This window comes from Ambystoma mexicanum, chromosome 1q (genome assembly GCF_040938575.1).
Source record: "Ambystoma mexicanum isolate Mex_15411 chromosome 1q, UKY_AmexF1_1, whole genome shotgun sequence".
Taxonomy (NCBI): domain Eukaryota; kingdom Metazoa; phylum Chordata; class Amphibia; order Caudata; family Ambystomatidae; genus Ambystoma; species Ambystoma mexicanum.
The window spans coordinates 143,612,186-143,634,382 of NC_090922.1; positions in this window are offsets into that span (position 1 = coordinate 143,612,186).

A 22,197-nucleotide genomic window follows, 5' to 3' on the forward strand; every position below is an offset into this window, starting at 1 on the left:
ATTTTGAGAATTTCTGAAAAATGGAGTACCGCTTTGACAGATTCCTTTTGAACAAGAGTGAAAAACCCAGTTTTGTTGCTCATTTGAGATCCACTTGCCTTGTTCTCATGCTATCCCCTTCCACATCCCAAAATCATCTTGACACCTATTTTGCTGAGTGTCACATGCATTCTGATACTACATTTTCTTTGACCACTTCCTTAATAAAACCCTTATAAATATACAATGTTTGTCTGGGTCTCAGTTCTGGGAACACACTGACAGGCAGAGCACACAAGCAATTTAGTTGGCAAGTCAGTCGGTAATAAGATTTGATTCTTCTTCTGGCATAATGGGGTAAAATAAATTGATTTGTGAAAAAAGGGTCCCTTGTTAAGGGACCCTTACTGCACTAAGGCCCTTCACTTGGGCAGCGGGCCATTACCCACAGGGTGGGGTGGGCCCGCCCCTGCTGGGAATATTGCCTCATTAAATTCCTATAGGGATCTACACGGGTGCTAATGGGAAGGGGAAGGCTGGAGCCTGGAAGGGAAGCACCCTACACTAATGAAAGTGCTTGGAACTTGGGCGTTCCTTTGTGAATACATCCAGTTCTGAGCATTTTCATTGGCTACATGCGCCTCCCCGGGTGCTAATTGGAGATAACCACATAGCCTGGCCGAACTCTTTAAAATCTGCAAGGAACTAGCCAATCCTGCTGCAGTCTCTACCTCTCCTGTCCCCTCCCAGTCCCTCTTCACAGCGCTGGCTTCTCAATTCATCTCTAAAACTCAGGACATCCTGTCCTCTCTCTCTTCCTCTCCCCCTCCTCCCTCTACTGCCTGCTCTTCCTCTGACCCTTCTTCAGCCACCTCTCCTCCCTTCTTCTCTGCCTTTCCCCTGTTCTCCCCAGAAGAGGTTTCTAGACAAGTCTGATCTATGGAAGCCTCGTCAAAACAGGTTCTCCCCTGTTCCTCCAAAACCATCAAGGACCATATTGACACCCTGGCTCCTCCTCTGGCTGACTTGTGCAACCACCCCTTTGCCACTGGAGTCTTCCCTTTGCCCCTGAAGCACTCCCTTGTGCACCCTCTTCTTAAGAAACCCTCTGTCGACCCCTCCTGCCTGGTTAACTATTGCCCAATCTCCATCACGCCATTCCTGGGCAAACTCCTGGAAATGCTGGCCATTTCCCAGCTTAATCTTCAAACTGAGTCTGTTGGTTGTCTCCATGACCATCAGTCTGGCTTCAGAGCTGCCAGAAGCACGGAAACTGCTCTCCTGAGCATCCGTGGAGACCTGCTCTCCAACCTCGATTCCAACACCCCTTGTGTCCTCATCTAACTTGATTTCTCTTCTGCTTTTGACATGGTCAACCGTGCCATCCTGCTCAACTGTCTCTGTGATAACCTTTGTATCACCGATCTGGCCCTGGCTTGGCTGACTTCTTTCCTCTCCGATTGACCCTCTCAGTTCCAACTTGGGTCCTTCCTCTCCTCTATCTATATCTCTACCTGTGGTGTTCCCCAGGGGTCTAACCTCTCTCCCTGGCTGTTCACCCAATACCTGGCACTTCTTGCACACCGCATTGCCGCTCTCTGCCCCAACTTTCAGTGCAATGCGGATGACACTCAGCTCATTTTCAGGCACCCTTCTGCCACCTTTTCTCCTTCTCAAATACTCACTGTCTGTCTGCTATCCAGGGGTGGTGTGCCACCAAAGATCTCTGCCTTAATGCCAGTAAGACTGAGATTCTCCTCATCGGCACATCTGCTCCCTCTTTTCCTGTCACTCTCTGGCCTCTCTTGGCCCTTTTCCTCCTCCCACATGTGAGGCTAAAAACCTCGGGGTCACCTTCGATGCCACACTCTCCTTCTCTCCTCACATTGCTGATGACTATAAGAAGTCACACTACGAACTGCACCTCCTCAGAGGTATTCTTCCTTTTTTATCCTTCCCCCCAGAAGGTCACTGTCTCCAGAGCTCTGGTTCTCTCTAGGCTGGGCTACTGCAACATCCTCTTTCTAAATCTGCCTGCCTCTACTCTCCCCCCTCTACAACTTATCCAAAACAGGACTGCAAGACTTGTCCGTGGCTTCAAGCCCAGGGATTGTATCTCTCCAGGACTTAAATCTCTGCACTGGCTCCCAGTGGCTTTGAGGATTAAGTTCAAAACCCTCTGCATTGTCCACAAGGCCTTCTGAGGCCTGGGGCCTCAATTCCTTCAACTCTCTCTTCTTAAATATCTGCCTTCTCTAGTTCTTCGCTCATCCACCTCCAACTCCATCAGTCACATCTTCAAGCAACGAGTTGGTGGCAGATCTCTTTCTTCAGCTTGGGCCACCCTCTGGAACAGCCTCCCTCCCTCTCTGAAACTTGAGGAAAACCATCTCCGGTTCCGGAAGCACCTCAAGATCTTCCTGTTTGCTTCTGCTTTCTCTCCTCCTCTCCCCTGCTGAACTCCTGGCTGAAACTGAAACCGCACTGTTCACCTGTCTACCCTCTGATCTCGGGCCCGGGCCTCCACCCCGCCAGTTGCACACCTGCACTGCCCTCCTGGCAACCCTTGCAATCAGGGGCTGTTTCTGTATCCCTACAACCTCCTACCAGCATTTGACACCTGATATCTGCAACTAACCTTACCACCAGCTGGTTACACCTTTTATTTATTGTTTTTATTTATTTTACTGTTTATCCTATGTATTGCACTGGCCCATCCCTCTTCCCCCTCAATTTTCCCTTTCCCCCACACCCCTGCACTTGCGCGATCTCAATGTCACCTGGCCCTAGTAAGATCGTTGTCTTTGTCTTCCCTCTGCTGCCCCTCCCTTGCCTCGTTGCGCCTTGACACACTTGTGTATAGGCGCTTTACAAATTCCATAACATATCATATGCTCATGTAGTTAATGAATTGGCAGCTCTTTTCGCTGGTGGTTGCCGACCCCCACAAGGAATGAGAGGAAACAAAGGAATTCAAAATGATGTTATGTCCTGGTGGGTCTGTTGAGTTGCCACATTCTCTATGATGCTTTATGTGGGCATTGAAAGAATATAATTTTGCTGGCGACAATGCACATTTTCGATGTGATTGCCTTTCGATGTGTCCCTTGATCATATGGATCGATGAAAAGATCTTTTAAGTGGAGATAATAATTGGAGCAACTCTTGTGCGGAATTCCAACTTATAATCACACATGTTTTATCATACAAAGAACATTTTATTTTTACCAAGCATAATTAGGTGGGTGTTAAAACTCTGCTATTTCACATACCACCTGTTTTCCCTTTTACTGCCTAACTCATACCAATGGCTTAAGAAAGGCCTCTAAGCGCTACAATAGGGGAATGGCAGTCTATGTTTGCCTGACAATTTTTGTTATGTTACTTCATATGCATATGTGTAAATCTAGAGCCTGCTTGACTACGTTTTGATGCACACCTCTCACTCCCAAACCACCGCCTCCCTGGATGCACTATCCTCTTTCTCCTTCCTGTGACTATCCGTATTTTCTGAATTCTAAACTGTTTTCATGGTATCAGGTAATATTATCCCCACCAATAATATCGCCATATATATGGTCATGGGGTAAGGCCATAGGCGATATTATTAGTGGGGATAATATTTGGGGTAAATGGGAGCGGGGGCTACAGGGGTGTCCCCCGCTCCCTTTAAAAAATATGGAGGTTGCAGGGGTGTCCCCTGCAGGTTCAATGGGTTAATATTGCCACAGATATATGGCACCATTCTTGTATGGCCATATTTTTGCGGGGATAGTACCACATGGAACCGTTTTCATATATTCCTTTGTGTTTACAGTTCCAGAAGGCTTCCCGGATCAGCCCAATGGGGTAAACTGCAGCGTGGCCCTGCAAAACATAAAGTTTCATTTTTTATTAAAACCACTCTGTCTAATTTGTACTGCTGTAGTGAAGGATACAGCCCAGCCATCGGATAGTAAAATTCCATGGCAAGTGTTTTACTTGAAGAAAAAAAAGTCCGTTTTGCTCTAAAAGCATGAAGCCTGGTTGGACATATACTTCGTGTTTTCTTTCATTCAAAAACATTTATTTTAGTGCACCGTTTTGATGTAGCAGTATACCTTGGCTCTGTGAAGCTGAAATCTGCCATAACGAACGCCTACTGAAGACCAATGAAACTTCCTGGTGAAGGTCGCCAGCACTGGGGTGCATTTGTGGGGTGGACACACTATTCAAGCACACCAGACCACCTAAATTAGCGGACGCTCAGCTGCACACACACTGCACCGGTGTCATTCACACCTCTGTCATGACTGCATGTTGATATTGGAGCAAACGCTGTATATTTTCTAAACCGGCTGGAAGATGTCCAGTGTCAGACAAACATCATCTGTATAATTGAATGTTAGATCCCAAGGCCTTTCAAGGTGGCAGCTCTCCTGGCTGTTTTTGAAAAACATGTTCTACATCCGTTACTGGACGATTATGTCATCAGGGTTCAATTAAATAAATTAAGCTGAGTTTAGGGGATTCGCAGAAGAGCTGTGAATAATTAAAGATAGAATACCAAAAAAAGTGTAGCCCAGTCCTGACGTTTAATTGTTTCCCTTATTTATTTTTACTTTACATGTGTATTTCCGGTGTGTTCCTATGGCAAGAGGCAGGTCAACTGATCTCTTACTCTCCGTCTATCAAGGGCAAATGAACAGGTTGTTGATGTTCGATCTAGAGTGTGTATTAGTTATTGGATTTTCTGTCAAAATCAGCAGTTGTTTTCTGATTCAAATCATCCCAAGGTTCCTCTATCCTCTTGAAACAAGAATATCCGTCGCCCTTCACTGCTGTCTCTGTAGTGAGCCACACAGGACATTGGCGAGAGCTCCTTCTGGGGGAAGTTAGCCCAGGCAGAATCATCTCCAGCCCCATCTCAAAGACTTTGGTCGGATCAGACTTCTGAGACCACTCTTATGAGGATCACAGCTTTAGGGGTAGGTGGGTATTGGAGGGGGAAACACAGTTACATATGGGCCCCTACATTTTGTATCTTAACGATTTTCAATTCTGAATACATTGGGCCCGATTTATGGAATTATCTGCGTGAAAAAAACGTACTTGCGCGCATAACTGCGCGCAAATCTGCCTTCATCGATTCATGGAACCGAATGTGCAGTACTTTCCCTGGACTTGCGTGGATTTTGCGCTGGCTCGGTATGTCTGTGCGACCCGCCGAGGGCCTTGTGAGAGACTCAAAGCAGAGCGTGTGCATTGCCTGTGCAAAGGACCGGTGAAGGGGGCAAAAAAACATAAATGGGGAATTACTTGTGAAAAAGTGGGTGTTCCGAAGGTCGGCCTGCAGCCAGTCCCTTGCACGCCCACTATTATGCGGCACAAGACGTATTCATGAATTCGATCATGCAACGTCTCTGCTTGGAAATGGTCAAGCAAGTCCTCCATATGATCCGACACCCGAAGACAGGCATAAGTACACTTGCGCATAGAATTTTCAGTGCGCAGGTGGGGTCACATGTCAGATTTCGGGGTACGTGTACTCAATCGGAATTCCAATGTAACTTAGGGATGAGGGTAAGCAGTGTAGCAGGGTGCAGGAATGTTTTACATGGGTTCGCACGCAGATTTACCCAGTTATTGCCGAGTTATGATTGTTTTATATGCTTGTTGGTGTGGTGCCAGCTACAGTTACGGGGGACCATGTGCAGGGTCCCTGAGTCACAGGCATGCTTACGGGACCCTACGCACTGTTTTCAGGGTACGTGTATTCGCTCCTGGGGAAGCGCACAAAGGTAGCCAATCTGGCTGTTCTTGTTTTGCGTGTGGTTGTGTCTATGGCGTTCCTGGCACGACTTGCAAATACGGTACTTTGCAGTGTCAAGTCCATGAATATGTGGAGCGTGCATTTTTTTCCACACGCAGGCTCACGCAGTCTCCTTCTCGGCGGGCGGCCCTTGTGGGATTTCTGCATGAATTTGCATGAATCAGGCCCTGTATGTGCAGATACACTGGATATTCGGAAAATGCACCAAACATATTTCCTGTAAGCATGATTTTTGAGTCCAAGAGGAAGGCTGGGAAATTACTTCTCAGGCCGCACATCTTCCATGTTCACACCTTAGATGTTTCCAAAACAATTACTGTGTTTTTATTTATTTTTATTTACTGGTTCACATTGTATGGCTGACCACAATTGCATATCCCAATAAATATCAGCCTTGGGTTAGGCATTGAGTGTATTTAAAAAGAGTTCTAGTAAATATTTTCAGCTATTAAAAAATGGGCAATCAGAATAGGTACATTATTGACTGCCATGCCCCAGGTCACACTCGATCAACAAAAACAATGATGCCGCTACCCCAGTAGTGGACTCATCTTTGCTCCCCAGTGCCCCCGACAGCAACTACAGCCCTGATGTCCTAAACATAAAACCTGACATTGACCGCGGACAAGCCACTATGGTTCCCTTGGACCACTAGTATAACCATGATGAGTGACAGTATATGCTTTCTCCCCCAAAGAGTCCAGCGTTTCAAGACAATACCAGTAACATCATGTTAGAAACAAACAGAAATACACAAAAAAGTGTGTTCTCAGCATTTATGACTAATGATATAAGATGTCCTTTGGTCAAGCTAATAGAGTCACCCAAATAATATGAGCATTTCAGATGTTATACCCATCAAACTCTTCAATACATACATGGACACTGAAGTCGGAGACATATGGAAACGACTAATGTGTGAGTCTTTCAAACTATAATCAAGCGTGTCCAGATAGCAACATGGAGATAATACTATCCACCAAAAAGGACATTAACAATTATAAGAAAGGTTGACAGAAAAAGGAGCATGCAAAAACTGTCTAGAAAAACAGAAATTATCCCCTACAGATTAAATGGGAGCAGGTATTCAGCACATCAACAAATCATTTCAGCAACACAGCCCTTGTATTCTGTAACACACACAGGCAAGCATCATAAGCAGACACCAAATGATGAGTTGGAATGACATCTGAAAAAATATGAAGAAAGCCAAATAAACAAAGGAAGGGTGATGTTGAGTTTCAGAATTCACATAATTATAATATTCAAAGTCTGCTGTGGGTAGCACAACTTTCCCATTAGTCTATGCTGCCTTTAGCAAATACCATCAATACTAATGCACTGTCTAATTCACCATTTCTGTCTGACCATTAATTTGCATATGATAAAAAAGAGTTACCAAGAGAGTGCTGCTACCGCGTCCTGGATATTGCTTCAACTCTAGCTTCACAAGACCAATACTGCCACCAGGCCACACCCACTACACGTGACACACTATAAATTCATGTGAGCTTGCGCACCAGTGTGTGCGCACCTGCAGAGAGTACCAAGAGAGTACTGACTGCAGACCTGCTTGCCCGCTGCTACCGTGTCCTGGATATTGCTTCAAATCCAGGTTCACAAGACCGATCCTGCCACCAGGGTACATCTGCTACACTTCCTACTTCGTGTAGTCTTGTTGAAGGACTTGTTGATGGACTTTTACTTATCGAATACGCTAATATCTGCCTAAATATTTCTTTATGATTGTAGCCACGCCCCTACACATGTCACGCTATAAAATCACGTGAGCGCACCAAGAGAGTACTGACCACTGGTCCATGGGGGGGTTGGGCGCCAAATTAGTGTCTGCAGTTTGTTTGAAATAGACATAATTCCCTGTTTGTTTATACAATATGTGGGATGTATTGACCCACTCCTCTGTTCTATGCCGCATTACTCTGATAGTTATGGTGCAAGAAACAGCAACAATGGCGGCAAAACCCTTGTGCGTGTCAAAAACCTACAAAAACCGCGTTCTGCAACAGACAAAAAGATGGATGCACAACCTGTCACCGATGGTGCATATGTGGTGGGACAGAGCACACACTGCAGAAGATGTGCCAGTGGGCTCCATGACCGGCAAACAGAGTGCAGAGAGAGAAGCAGCACTTTGCAAATGAAACTCAAAAATGTGTCTGTAAATCACATTTGCTTTGTTGCTAAAAACTCCAAAATGCCTATACACAACACTTCTCAACATTCAAAATGTTGCTTAGCGCTAATATTCATGTAATCTAATGAAGCATTGCGAATATACACAGTCCTAAAGTGTAAAGAGCAAAAACATTTCTTCAGAAAAACTGGATTGTCTGTAAACTGACATCCCCTGTTAAAATCTGTGTGCAACACAACTGTGTGCCTGTGAATGACAGCTTTCAGATGAGCTCCTGATGAAACTTCAAAGTATTTAAACTAAAAGTCTGCCGGATTAGCAAACATGAAAGGATTGTTGCTAAAAGGAATACAGATCTTAGTTGTGTTTTTGATCTCACAGATTTAAAGCTCAGAAAGTAATGTATTTATGTGATTTGATGCAACAAGTTTGGTTTTTGCTGGATTTTTAATAAAGAATAAATTAGCCTGGCTGAGCTGCAACCCTTTGGAAGTAGAAAAACAGGTTTCTTCCAAGGGGAGGGGAAAATCGTCTCAGCAGAAACTCACTGGTAGATGATAATTGTGGGTTAGTCAGACTTTTGTCTACAGAAAGAGAATGAACAATATCAAAGCCTTCAGCCCAGGAAACGGGGGTGTGAAAGGGGTCGTAAACTGCTCCTGGAAGACACTCCCGAAGGGAGGGGGCTGCTCCTGGACTGCAGGGAGAGACGAGGGGGCAGGACCATTTGCTGTTAAGCAGGAACAATAAACAATGTTTAAAGACTCATAACTTGTGATTCAAAGTGGTGAAACATATACCAAGGACAGATCTGTTAGTCTAATTTTTGGCTGCACGTTTCAAGAGGCGGTACAACTGTGTAACATATTCTGGACAGGAATGGCAATATATGTGGTTTTATGTGAAGTGTTAATGCTAAAATTGTGAAACTTTACACACACATCCCTATTGTCAGGGCTGGGACAATTGGCAGTATTTTGGGGCTTTTTGGGGGCGTTGGGAGGGCCCTGGGGAGTCCAACCACCTTGTCCAGGCATGTTCTCCTTCCATTTCGCAGGATAAAGGCCCAAGGAAGGAGAACCGCCAAGAGACTACATTGCCCAGCAGGCCATGCGCATCACGGGCCTGCTGGGAGGAAAAGGAACACACGCGCGCTACTGCGCATGCGCGAGCCGCGCCACTGCGCATGCGCGAGCCGCGCCCTGAAAGCAACGCTCGCAATACTGACCATCGGCAAGTGAGGACGTGTTTGTCTCGAGCTCCTGCAGGCACGCCTACGCGGGGCACCGCCCGCCAGCTCAACCCCCGGCCCCGCGTACATGAAAAGCTAAGTACACGTCTTTAATACTAGACAGCTGATTTAGCCCGTGGGAGGGAATCGCGCTACGCGCTGAGGAATTAATCTGTTGACATTTTCGGAAGCACGAAAAGACGAGTTAAACAAGTTTGCATGCAGAGCATGAATACTAACCCAGAGTGGGAATTAGCTTGGCGGTGAAGCAACCGCATCTTTAACGATCTTTTACCCTTAGGGAACGTTCCTTTGGAACGGCAATTTCGCACGCACGTGCACTGACTTTGTTTTGCTATTTGCAGTTTAATGTTTGAGCGGACTGGTGAGACATATCACGCCCATCAACACGAAAAGGCCAAAGGACCTAGAATTCCACAGAACACAGAGCTAAGTGTTTTAGCACCTCGTGTGCATGTTATTGTTTGTTACTATTGTATTGGGTGAAGTGGGGAATTTGTAATCTGAATATTGGTGGGGATTTACCACGATATGATGTGATGTTGGTGGGTTTGCCTTCATGAAGAAAAGAGGGCGAAGTTTATGTTGCAAAGGCAGTGACAAAACCAAGACAGCACTAGAGAATACTATCTAGTTGTGAGTTGGTTAGAGGCTCCAATACAAAGGCCTCCAAAGGAAGAATTCTGAGAGAATGATAGTAGTGAGAGAGTGTGTGTGAGCATCTGCAAACAACCAGCAGCAAGAGGAGCACTGGAGCCGAGGAGCATGTTTCCCTAAAAACCCCCTGCCCATCCATTCTGATTCCCTAAACCTCTTTCCGGTTATCCTGAACTCCCTCTACCCATCCACAAAACGAACCCTAACCCTCTTTCCCCAGAGGGTTGCGGTGGCCTGTGGTTTCTATTTCCCGGGTGCCAAGACCCAATGGGGAGGGAGGAGTTTGTGCTGCCTCTGCGCCTGTCAAGAGGAGTGAGGATCTGACAGAATTGCGAGCCCACGTATTCTTTCGGCGCCTAGGCAGCACAATTATGGCAGACATAGTAGCTCTTCTCCAGGATCTGAAGGCTGAATTGGCAGCAACCAGACAGGATTATCAGAATTTAGCAGGTCAAGTCCATACCCTGACTATCCAGACTCAAGCCAAAGCAACGCCCTTGCCCAGACAACCTCCGCCTGTGCCAGTACAAGTGCAGGTAGCCACTGAACCATCCTTGCCTTTAGCTGCCCCAGAAAGATACCATGGGGACCCACAGAATTTTAACCAGTTTATCATGCAGTGTCAGTTGCACTTCTTGACCAAGCCAGGAGTTTTTAGGACCGCACAAGCTCGCACTGCATTCGTAATATCCTATCTCACGGGGGATGCAGCTTCTTGGGCAACACCCCTGGTTCGCAAGGATGATGCCGTATTGTACGACTGGGATACCTTCTTGGACGAATTCGGTAAAATATTTAACCGTAGGGCAGCAACATTGATTAAAGATCGAGAATTGCTGACGCTGAGGCAAGGAAGCAGAGACTTGGTTTCGTATGTCACAGCTTTTAACCGGTTGGCAGTAGAAACCGATTCGCCCCAGGAAAAGAGAATGGCCCTATTCTATCAGGGTCTAAGGGAGGAGTTGAAAGATTTAGTAGCGCAAGTAGACCCCCAACCAGAGAACTGCTCCACCATGATTGATCTGGCACTACGATTAGATCAGAGACAAAGTGAACGTCGCCAAGTCCGTCGAAAATGGGACAATAAGCCTATGGTCCGGCTGGATCAACAGAGAAACACCAAGTTATCAGAGAAGGGAACCGGGGAACCAATGCAGATTGGGACCATACGAGGCCCCTTGACGAAAGAGGAGAAAGAGAGAAGGAGAGAAAAGTTGTGTCTCTATTGCGGAAAGTCGGGCCACTTCGTCCGAGAATGCACCAATAAACCACCCGCCAAAGGAACCCTGTTGGGAAACGCCCCAGCCCGTCCATGAGGGGGGTGAGGGCGAGCGAATCTGAAGATACCCCAAAGATGCTAGCAAATGTACATCACACTCCGTCTGCTCACATTATGCTAGCTGGTCATCTGGACGTACAAGGAAGGCGTATACCAGTGTCACTTATGGTCGACTCGGGGGCCACTGGTAATTTCGTAGATGATCAAGTAGCTAAAAGACTTTCCTTGGTGACTAAAGAACAGTCAGAACAAGTGAAATCAGTGGATGGATCACCGTTAGTTTCAGGCCCGATCACCCAGCATACGCAGCCCATGCAACTAGAGTGTGGGAAGGGACATCAAGAAGTTATTGAGTTTGATGTGATTTCTGCACCACAATTTGGATTCATTTTGGGCCTCACTTGGCTAAGACTCCACAATCCAGCCGTGGATTGGGCCGCCGGTACACTACAGTTTTCATCAATGCATTGCCAGACTAATTGTAGTACGGGGAAGTGTTGTCCCCACTTCATCGGAGGCAGTACAGATGTGGTTTTACCTGAAGAGTATGAGGAGTATCGGGATGTCTTCAGTAAGGTGGCCGCCGAGACTCTACCCCAACACAGGCCTTTTGACTGTCGCATAGACCTGGAAGCGGGCGCTGTGCTACCTTGTAGCAGGATATACGCACTCACTGAAGCCGAGAATGAACACTTGAAGGAATACATTGAAACCAATTTGGCAAACGACTTCATACGGCATTCTACGTCCCCAGTGTCCACCCCTTTATTCTTCATACCAAAAAAAACGGGAGACCTGAGGACGTGTATCGATTATAGGGCGATAAATCGCATTACCATCAAGAATCGTTACCCGTTGCCCTTAATCCCTGTGTTGTTGGACCAAGTACGAGGATCCACCATTTACACGAAGTTAGACCTGCGAGGCGCGTATCATCTGGTACGCGTCAGAGAAGGCGACGAGTGGAAAACGGCCTTTCGGACCAAGTTTGGTCTGTACGAATATCAGGTCATGCCCTTCGGGCTGTGTAATGCCCCCGCAGCATTCCAGCACTTTTTAGATGAGGTGTTACGTGGTTACCTAGATGTTTTTGCCATCGTATACATCGATGACATCTTAATCTATTCTCGCAATGCTGCAGAACATCAGGGCCATGTGAAAGCTGTTTTACAAAGATTGCGGGAACATAAGTTGTATGCCAAACTTGAGAAGTGTCAATTTCATCAAACCACAGTTGAGTTCTTAGGATTTATCTTGTCACCTCAAGGCATCACAATGGATCAAAAGAAAGTGCAGGCCATAGCCAACTGGCCCTCTCCAAGTTCAGTGAAGGATGTTCAAACAATGTTGGGATTTGCCAATTTCTACCGCCGGTTTATTGACGGTTTTGCCAAGAAGGTCCAACCCATTACGCAACTACTACGAAAAGGAGTTCCTTTTCAGTGGAATGAAAAGGCTGAAGCTAGCTTTCAAACTTTGAAGGAAGCGTTTGTGACAGCACCAGTGTTGCAACATCCAGACCCTTCTAAGCCTTACATCGTAGAAACCGATGCATCAAGTTATGCGGTGGGTGCTATTCTGTCGCAGCGTGATGACAATGGGCAAGTACTTCCAGTCGCCTATTATTTGCGAACATTGTTACCGGCAGAACAAAATTATGTAATTGCAGACAAGGAACTGTTAGCTATTAAGGTGGCCTTCGACGAGTGGCGTCATCACCTCATGGGAGCCCATCATCCTATCACCATCTATACCGACCATCGTAATTTACAGTTCTTGAAATCTGCCAGGGCGCTTAGTCCGAGACAACTCAGGTGGGCCATGCAGTTCTCAGAATATGACTTTGTCGTCACATATCGACCTGGAGTGGAAAATCGAAAGGCAGATATACTCTCTAGGTATCCAGAGACAAATTCAGCTCTGTCAAAGACCATAGACTAACCCAAACCAATTGTGGACTCGGCACGAATAGTTGGTAGTGTGGTGGTAGACACCATATTTGAAAAAATCCGGAAGGCCATGTCAGCGCAAGATCTGGCGCAATGGGCTAGCAGGGGTCAAGAGCAAACAATCAAGGAGGGGTTGCCATTCTACAAATCAGCACTATACTTACCTACTATACCGCTTCGACAACAAGCCATCAGATGGTGCCACGACTCCCCTTTCGTGGGCCATCCTGGAACACTGAAAACTAAGGAGCTAATCATGAGTCATTTCTGGTGGCCTAGTGTACAAAAAGATGTGAAACAATATATATCACGATGTGAAACCTGTTTAAGGAACAAAACTGAACACAGAAAACCTGCAGGTCCGCTACAACCCCTTCCAACTCCTCCGACACCATGGCACACGGTATCGTTGGACTTAATTGTCGAACTACCACCAAGTCAGGGATTTTCAGCTATACTGGTTGTTGTGGACTACTTAACTAAGATGGCTCATTTCATACCATGCAAGGGCACACCAACAGCCAGCATGCTAGCAAATCTGTTCTTACAAAACGTGGTACGGCTCCACGGTATACCGTATGGGATAGTTTCAGATCGAGGACCTCAATTTACTTCGCGATTCTGGCAGGCCTTTTGCAAAACAGCAGGGATTGATATTCGGTTGTCCACCAGTTACCATCCAGAAACTGATGGTCAAACCGAGAGACTAAATCAGACTTTGGAACAATATTTGTGTTGTCTGACTCAAGGAAAAGAACACGAATGGGCAGAAGTAATTTGGCTGGCCGAACTGGCTTACAACAACGCCATACATGCATCAACCAAGGTCACCCCATTTTATTGTGCCTACGGCTATCACCCACGATTTCAGCCTGTGCCACATGACCCAGTGCCCGAAGTTCCGGCAGTCAGTGAAAGACAGAAACATCTGGAGAGCATCTGGCAAGCTGCGCAGTGCAATTTAAATCTCGCTAAAGCTACTTACAAACACCATGCTGACAAGAAGAGGAGACCAAGTCCTCAATACCAGGTGGGGGATCAAGTGTGGCTTTCGACACGCAATCTACACCTACAGGGCTCCCGCAAATTTAGCCCCCGTTTCATTGGTCCATTTCCGATTAAAGCTCTGGTCGGCCCTGTGGCAGTAAAGTTAATCTTACCCCCATCCATGAAAATACACCCAGTGTTTCACATCTCATTACTAAAACCAGCCCCAGCTTCCATAAGAACCAAGAAACCCCCACCGGTCTTGAGAGATGGCGTCCCTGAATATGAAGTCCACAACATCCTAGACTCACGCCGTAGACAGGGATCACTCTGGTATTTGGTGGACTGGAAGGGATATGGCCCAGAAGACCGCTCGTGGGAGCCCGCATGTAATATTCATGCTCCTCGGCTCCTCCGCCAATTTCATGCGTTAAACCCCACTAAACCAGGACCTGCTGGAGGGAGGGGGAGTACTGTCAGGGCTGGGACAATTGGCAGTATTTTGGGGCTTTTTGGGGGCGTTGGGAGGGCCCTGGGGAGTCCAACCACCTTGTCCAGGCATGTTCTCCTTCCATTTCGCAGGATAAAGGCCCAAGGAAGGAGAACCGCCAAGAGACTACATTGCCCAGCAGGCCATGCGCATCACGGGCCTGCTGGGAGGAAAAGGAACACACGCGCGCTACTGCGCATGCGCGAGCCGCGCCCTGAAAGCAACGCTCGCAATACTGACCATAGGCAAGTGAGGACGTGTTTGTCTCGAGCTCCTGCAGGCACGCCTACGCGGGGCACCGCCCGCCAGCTCAACCCCCGGCCCCGCGTACCTGAAAAGCTAAGTACACGTCTTTAATACTAGACAGCTGATTTAGCCCGTGGGAGGGAATCGCGCTACGCGCTGAGGAATTAATCTGTTGACATTTTCGGAAGCACGAAAAGACGAGTTAAACAAGTTTGCATGCAGAGCATGAATACTAACCCAGAGTGGGAATTAGCTTGGCGGTGAAGCAACCGCATCTTTAACGATCTTTTACCCTTAGGGAACGTTTCTTTGGAACGGCAATTTCGCACGCACGTGCACTGACTTTGTTTTGCTATTTGCAGTTTTGTTTGTTACTATTGTATTGGGTGAAGTGGGGAATTTGTAATCTGCATATTGGTGGGGATTTACCACGATATGATGTGATGTTGGTGGGTTTGCCTTCATGAAGAAAAGAGGGCGAAGTTTATGTTGCAAAGGCAGTGAGAAAACCAAGACAGCACTAGAAAATACTATCTGCGCCTGTCAAGAGGAGTGAGGATCTGACACCTATGATAAACACACACATTTGTGGAAAGTTGCAGAACATTTGGAAAATGTGTTCATGGCAAAAAGGACAAAATTCTGTAGAAAGGTGAAACAAGATCCCACAGCTGCTGGATTTTGAGGAACAATGGAATATTTGTGTGTGATTTGTGTAGAGGTGACCAATGTAGAAATATGTATTTAGGATGAAATCCGATTTTGAGACCAGTGGCTAAAGGGAGGTTTCTAAGGACTGTAAAGCAAACCATAAAATGTGACATCATCCGGCCTTGATACAATCACTCAGGTGCAAAGCGGAGATGAGGTTTCGATCCAATCCCAGCTCACAGGGGCAAGCTTAGTGAAGCCGGCCCATACACCCATTTTGTGATGTCATTTGAAAGGATAAATAGAGACAGCTGACAACACATATGGACTGACTGATCCACTCACTTTCCTGATTCCGGTGAAGCACTCTGATCCAGCATTCTACATCCAGCTTTAACATCCTTCCAGATCCAGATGACAAGACTCTTGGCAGCAGTAGAGAACTATTGAATTCAGCAAGGCCTAAATCCTCAAACTTATTCTTGCAACCGAGTGAAGCGCTGTGGTGTGATAAGGCCTTTTGAACTAGTATCCTGAAACACTCTGGCTTGATACCACAAGGCTTGCCTGAGGAACTCGCTATCCAGCTGATTGAAATACCCACAAACAAGAAGGGCGGATCCTGTGCAAATCCGGTGACCGTCCTAGCTGATCCAGTCCCGTGCTTGATGTGATCTTCTTCCTTGACAGATCCAATCCATGATCAGAACTGACGGGCCAAGTTAATAACTTATTCTGTGAGGATTAATAGGAAGAACAGTGACCCATAATATACTTGCATTGTATGATCCTAATCTCAAACCCATCCCATCTTTAATTCATAACCATAGTATTGCTAGAACTATCTTTGCGCTGACTCTTTTCTCATCTGTGTTATTAAACCCTAACTTCTTATTGATTTGATTAAGAAAAGTAAATCCCAGGAAGAAGTGGAGTATTCACAACAGGCGGGTTACGCTGATCATGTAACTGTAAGGTCCATCTGTGGCATTTGATTTTTCATAGTCATAATCTAGTGTAAGCAAACCCATCAGTCATTTCTAAAGTGCATTTCTGTTTTCCATTCTCGCGCCTATTCTGCAAAAGCAACTCTTACTAAAACCTCTATAACTCCCTCAGTTTTTATGATAGAAGAGAAATTTCCGCTCCTACTTGTACCTAACATCCTTAGCTATCCATAGCAAAGCAGTGTGATTCACCCGTTGTAGCGAATATCACATAAGGAAAAGTTTGCCGCAATTTGACATTCTGAGAAATTTTACACGTGTGAAGTACCTTTAAATTATTTCCCACTTTGTATTTTTGACCACATTTGGTGTTTTTGCCCAGTCAATTCCAAAGAAAATTTCAAAGCCATTCTGACAGCTGAAAAGTCAATTCCGTTTTTCTCTTGTGTTTGAAGGTGGAAGGTGGGAGTTATATTCTGTTTGATTTGTGCTATTCCTGAATACCGGCTCTCTCCTGACATCTATTTAATTTCCTATTGGGGGGTTAAGGGTTGTTACACGGGGAACCCTTAACTATAGTGCCATCCGTTCCAAACCCAAACAAAAGTATTATTTTCTGTGCTGCATTTGTTTTTGTGCTCAGTATTTGATTCCTAGTGCATTTAAGATATTATTCTGTGTTCTATCACCCCATTGGTGATTGTTGTTACCTATTAAAATATATTGTGATTTAGATTCTAAATACATAAATAAATATTTACCTTTGCAAACCAGCCTGATTCCTGGTTCAGTGTGACCGGGGGCGGTCTCAGGAGAAGGGTGTGATATGAGTGGTATATCGTTCAGAATATTGAATTTATAGATAAAAATAAATAAGGGTTTCATTTGGGCACTACATGCTGGGCGTGACTTGGGTGTGTGCCGGATTGAAATCACTTACAAATATCTTCGAACTGCAATCCAATTTTTGAAGCACGAATCTTATGTATCCCTTGACTTCGGGTATGCCCAACCCAGCACCTGTCCCCATGCTTAAGCATGCTATTACATCACCGAAGATCCCGGCGTGAGTGGCCCACCCCCATCCGCAACTACTCCTGCATAGTTGTAATGCCACTCTGGATATTACAAACTTTCTAGCTTCGAAACAAAAATGTAGTGATACCTCCAATCCTGAGAGTGACCACCTTCACAATATCAGATTCAACATTGGCCACAACCTTGCTGGGCTCTCGACCAGCTTCTTCCAGCAATCCTCCGTAAACTCTATCAACCCTTACAATGCAGAATTGCTCCACCACAGGTGAGGGCGAACAAGAGTCTGAAACCTATCATACACCGAATTTCACTGCTGAATCCCTTTCGACTATTCAAGCACGTGCAATCATGCACAATATAGATTCCTCAGTTATTCCACCACTATAGTTTCAAATTGTGAAAGGTAATGATAAGTATATTTTGCAAGATTTTGATGATACTGCTGTAAATACCATAGATTCACCATCTAATCCAAATCAATCTACACAGCTTCCGGTTGCGCTTGCGCAAGTGGTACAAGTTCCTTCGGCTCAATTGCTCCCTACAATCGAGCAACAATCCAGACTCTCCCAGTCCCCAATTTTCTTCACCAATGAAAAATCAGCTCATAATGTATCTGCATCTGACTCTGAGTCTTCCTTAGTTGCCTCCTTCACCAAACCTGTCCCAAGACCATCGTTCGGTTTTCCCCAGCCATCTGTTCATCACTTGAGCTGACTCTCACAGCCATAAACGCAAGTATTTTTAGTCTTACAAAGTTGTATGAATTAATACAACACCAGTCAATGTCACACTCCAATGTATTGCAAACTCTAACAGCTAAAATGGTTTGGGTAACGTGGAAGCTCGTGGATATCTTGAAACCGGATAATTCAAATGTCCTCAATGTTTCCAAGAGCATAACGAAGCCTGGGCACCTAACCGAGATGATGCCGGGGATAGGAACGTAAAGCAATGTAATCATTGAAATTAATTTGCCCGAGTCTATGACCCCGGTGACTCCATCTCTGCTCCCCCCACATCCAGATGGAGAGGGAAGCCCTGCAACACCTGAAGTACTAGAAATCACTAATAGTGAACTCCCCTTATATGATGTATTTCGGAAAAAACAACAAAGCAAGAAAAAAAGAAAGAACAGAAAAAGAAACAAAACATGTACTCTTATATCGATTAAAGAGAAAAGAAAGTCTAAAAATATGGTTATGCCAATCAATAAAAAAAAATGGGAGCTTCAAAACAAAGAAGTTTATAAATAATATAAAGAGCGTGAATCAAGCTGAGCCTTCATGTCTAGACGATCTTAAAAGAGATGAAGGACATTCCATTGATCAAGTACCAATGACTCTTGACCCTATTCTCCCTTCTACAGATAATCCGGCATCATCTAAAGGTAAGGGTGTGCCGTACAATGTGAAAGATACTGTTAATAATGATGATTGTTTACCGCCTATAGATCACACCCATTCTGGGGCTGATGTTGCTGACAATTAACTTATAAACTTATCTGTGTACTCAACATCATCTTTACCAATAATGGAAATTGTTCATCAGAGTTTGCATGGTCCAAAAGATACAATTAACAAACCCAAACAAGTCTTTTGTTTTAATATGGATATAAAAACTCCACCTTCCCAAACTTTAGACCAGAAGCGGGCATCCGCTTCCCTGGGAAAGCTCCTACCACAACTTAAAATCAAGTAATGCTCAAGAATCCCTCAATTCAGTACCTACTTTGTATCAAAAACCTACAATGTCTAACAAGTCAGCTAATAAGCCACCAGATGCTTGCACAGCAGAACCCATTAAGCTGAACTGATAAATGTTAATGATAACGATGCTGGATAGACTTTACTCGGATCCATATCCTAATAGATCTACTCTTCTGACTATTTTACACTCTATTCCCGACCTCGAACATATTAGATCTGAAGACATACACTGACTGAAATTCCCTGATCCAATGAAATTGGACAAAGTCGAGTTAAACATCCCCTCAAAAAATTGTAAAAAGAAATCTGATATGGCAGAAAAGACATGTCTTCAAACAAAGTGGATGACTCACAGAATCCAGCAAATCACTACTACCTATGAATATACTAGAAGTCCACCAAGCAGGACCCCATGGGCCATACCTACCAGATAGCAAATGTGTAGAGTAAAGATGTTGTAAATGTAGAGGCATAAAATAACTAAACTTACAACCTACAGCTGCTCCAATTCAACCACAATCCAGGTGCACATGGATATCACAAGGAATTCACTCCACCAAGAATTTCCCGATAGAGTAGCATCAGAACTCTAACTCCAATCCTTTACACTCTTGCTCACCAGCTGTGTGGAACACAAGAGGGTTTTCACATGTGCTCTAAATGCCTATGATGTTGTTATGTTACAGGAAACTTGGTTCATCTCAGATCCGACCTGGCTGAACCACCAAATAGCATAGTTACTGGCATCCAAAACTGCTAGAGGTCGCCCAGCAGCGGCCTGTTCATTGTAATTCGAATTGGCGCACACATTCATCTAGAAGAATGGCAGTCCCCGGATCCAGGCATTCAGCTAGTCCAACTTACATCAAAAAATGCTCATCATCCATTTAATCCAAAAACGGCACTTATTAATATATACTGGAACCCTCTTTCCTCTGACGAATAGCAGTTCATCAATAAAATATAATCACTATTAGATCTAATTCTTTTAGACCCTCTTGTCACCACCACTACTATAGCTGGGCACTTCAATGTAAATTGTCTTCCAACAAGCAGTAACCCATATAAGTCACGTGCCATTACCTGGAACTCGCTTATGATGATAAGAGAATTTGTGATGTTAAATGGTGCGACCTCTTAAGATACACCGCCACATGGTCTAGAGGTTTGTCTACCTATATAATAGACTATGTTTTCATCTCTGGTAGGGCGAATAACAGAATCACATCTTCTGAGCGTGGAGGCAAAGGGAGCATCAGTTGGGCTATACAGGGGGAAATTGGGTACAAACCACTAAAACAGAAGTAATTTCAAATACAGCTAGTGACCATCGCATATTAGAAACACAATGGATACTTTATAATACTGAACCCTCACAATATTATACCCATCCAGTCGAACTTAACCCTAGTCGCAATCTGTTGCGGTGGCACCCTGGAAACCTAGCTTCATTGCTACACAAGATAGCTAAAGCTTATGCTGATACAGAGATAGCCATCATCCCAATTACACTGAACGTATGAACATAATAATACAGAATACGCATTGTCCCTCCCATACAATATTTAAACATAAATATAATATCCTCCCAGCTATTGTGGATCTCAAGACAAAACTGTACAATTGATGAGATCACTCTCACCAATTACTAATGCTGTCCAAAGATCAAGACTAAAAGTAATTTATAGAAACAAAACCAGACCAATTGTAGCAATGCAAAAGAAAGAAGACGCAGAAACAATGCTAAGGGCAATAATGATGAAATCCACCTCACAAATCTGGCGTCTAATTAATACTGATCACTCAAACGCTAATCAGTCATTAGAATGGAACTCCATTGATGAAGAACACTGGATCAAACATTTCAGCGAACTGCTCAATAGACATACCATAGCAAAACTAAAGTTTTGCTTCTCTGCTAACAATGTAAACCATATCACCTTTTATACCCTTCATATGATTCTCCTGATTAAGAGATTAACCCCTTAACTGCCATGGGTCCCCCCCCCGTGCCAAGTCCTTTTTTGGTGATTTTGGTATGTCGCCACTCAATCCCTTGTAATGTTTTTGTTACATGAGATATCGCGACACAAATGTGGCCTCTTTTTTTCCCACATGGAGGCGGTCGTAACGCCACCAAGAAATCCTAGTTTGCTGTACGGGATGAGAGAAAATAACAAAACATTGAGAACATTTTGGGTTTTTTCAGAAAATGCCAATAAAATCATGAACAAAGAAGCCTGTGATTGTTTCCTTGTAATGTCGGAATCGAAATAATATTATACCTCCTATTGCATTGTTTGAATGTGTGTTGGCCTACGCCAAGTTGTCTAAAGCATCGTGTAAATAGATTCCGCAGCAAGGTCTTGACATTAATGTACTGTGTAAATCGCCATCTTGGATTTAGCCGCCATTTTAGGTTCTCTTGTAATGTGGAAGTCACCCTGAACATCAAAATGGAGGCCGAATGACATTTCGAGTGGGATTCTGGCCGTTGTGACCTTCGCACACATGAATAAGTAATATGCCTGCAGGCCACTTGTTGGGGTCGTGAACTGAGACCTTGTCCTATCCCTGACCTATGTGTAAATGAACAACTGTATCAGCGGAACTGATCAAAATGCATACATTATGGGATTGACCTGGCAAGGAACCCTAGGCCTGGTCCTAAGAATGGTTAACCCGCGAGGGGGTTGGCCAGAGCAGGATAAAGAGTATAAAAACATGAGTATCCCAATCTACTGTCTCTCACACTAACGCAGTGAACTCTCGTTGAAGTTCGTTCTGTTACTCTGAGAGCCGAATAGCTATCCGTTTGTCAATTGACTTTTTGGTAATTGTTGTAGCTTTTTGAATAAAGCACTTTGTATGTTCTTTGTAACCTGTGTTGGTGTGTTTCTTTTGGGCTTCCCGGCCTCATATCAATTTCTCTGTTTTCACAGTAAGGGCTAGGAACACATGGTTTGCTGTGCTGAATTCCCCATCTTCCTGGCTTTCAGGAACAGGTTGAGTGGAAACCAGAAAAACATATTTTTATATGATTACC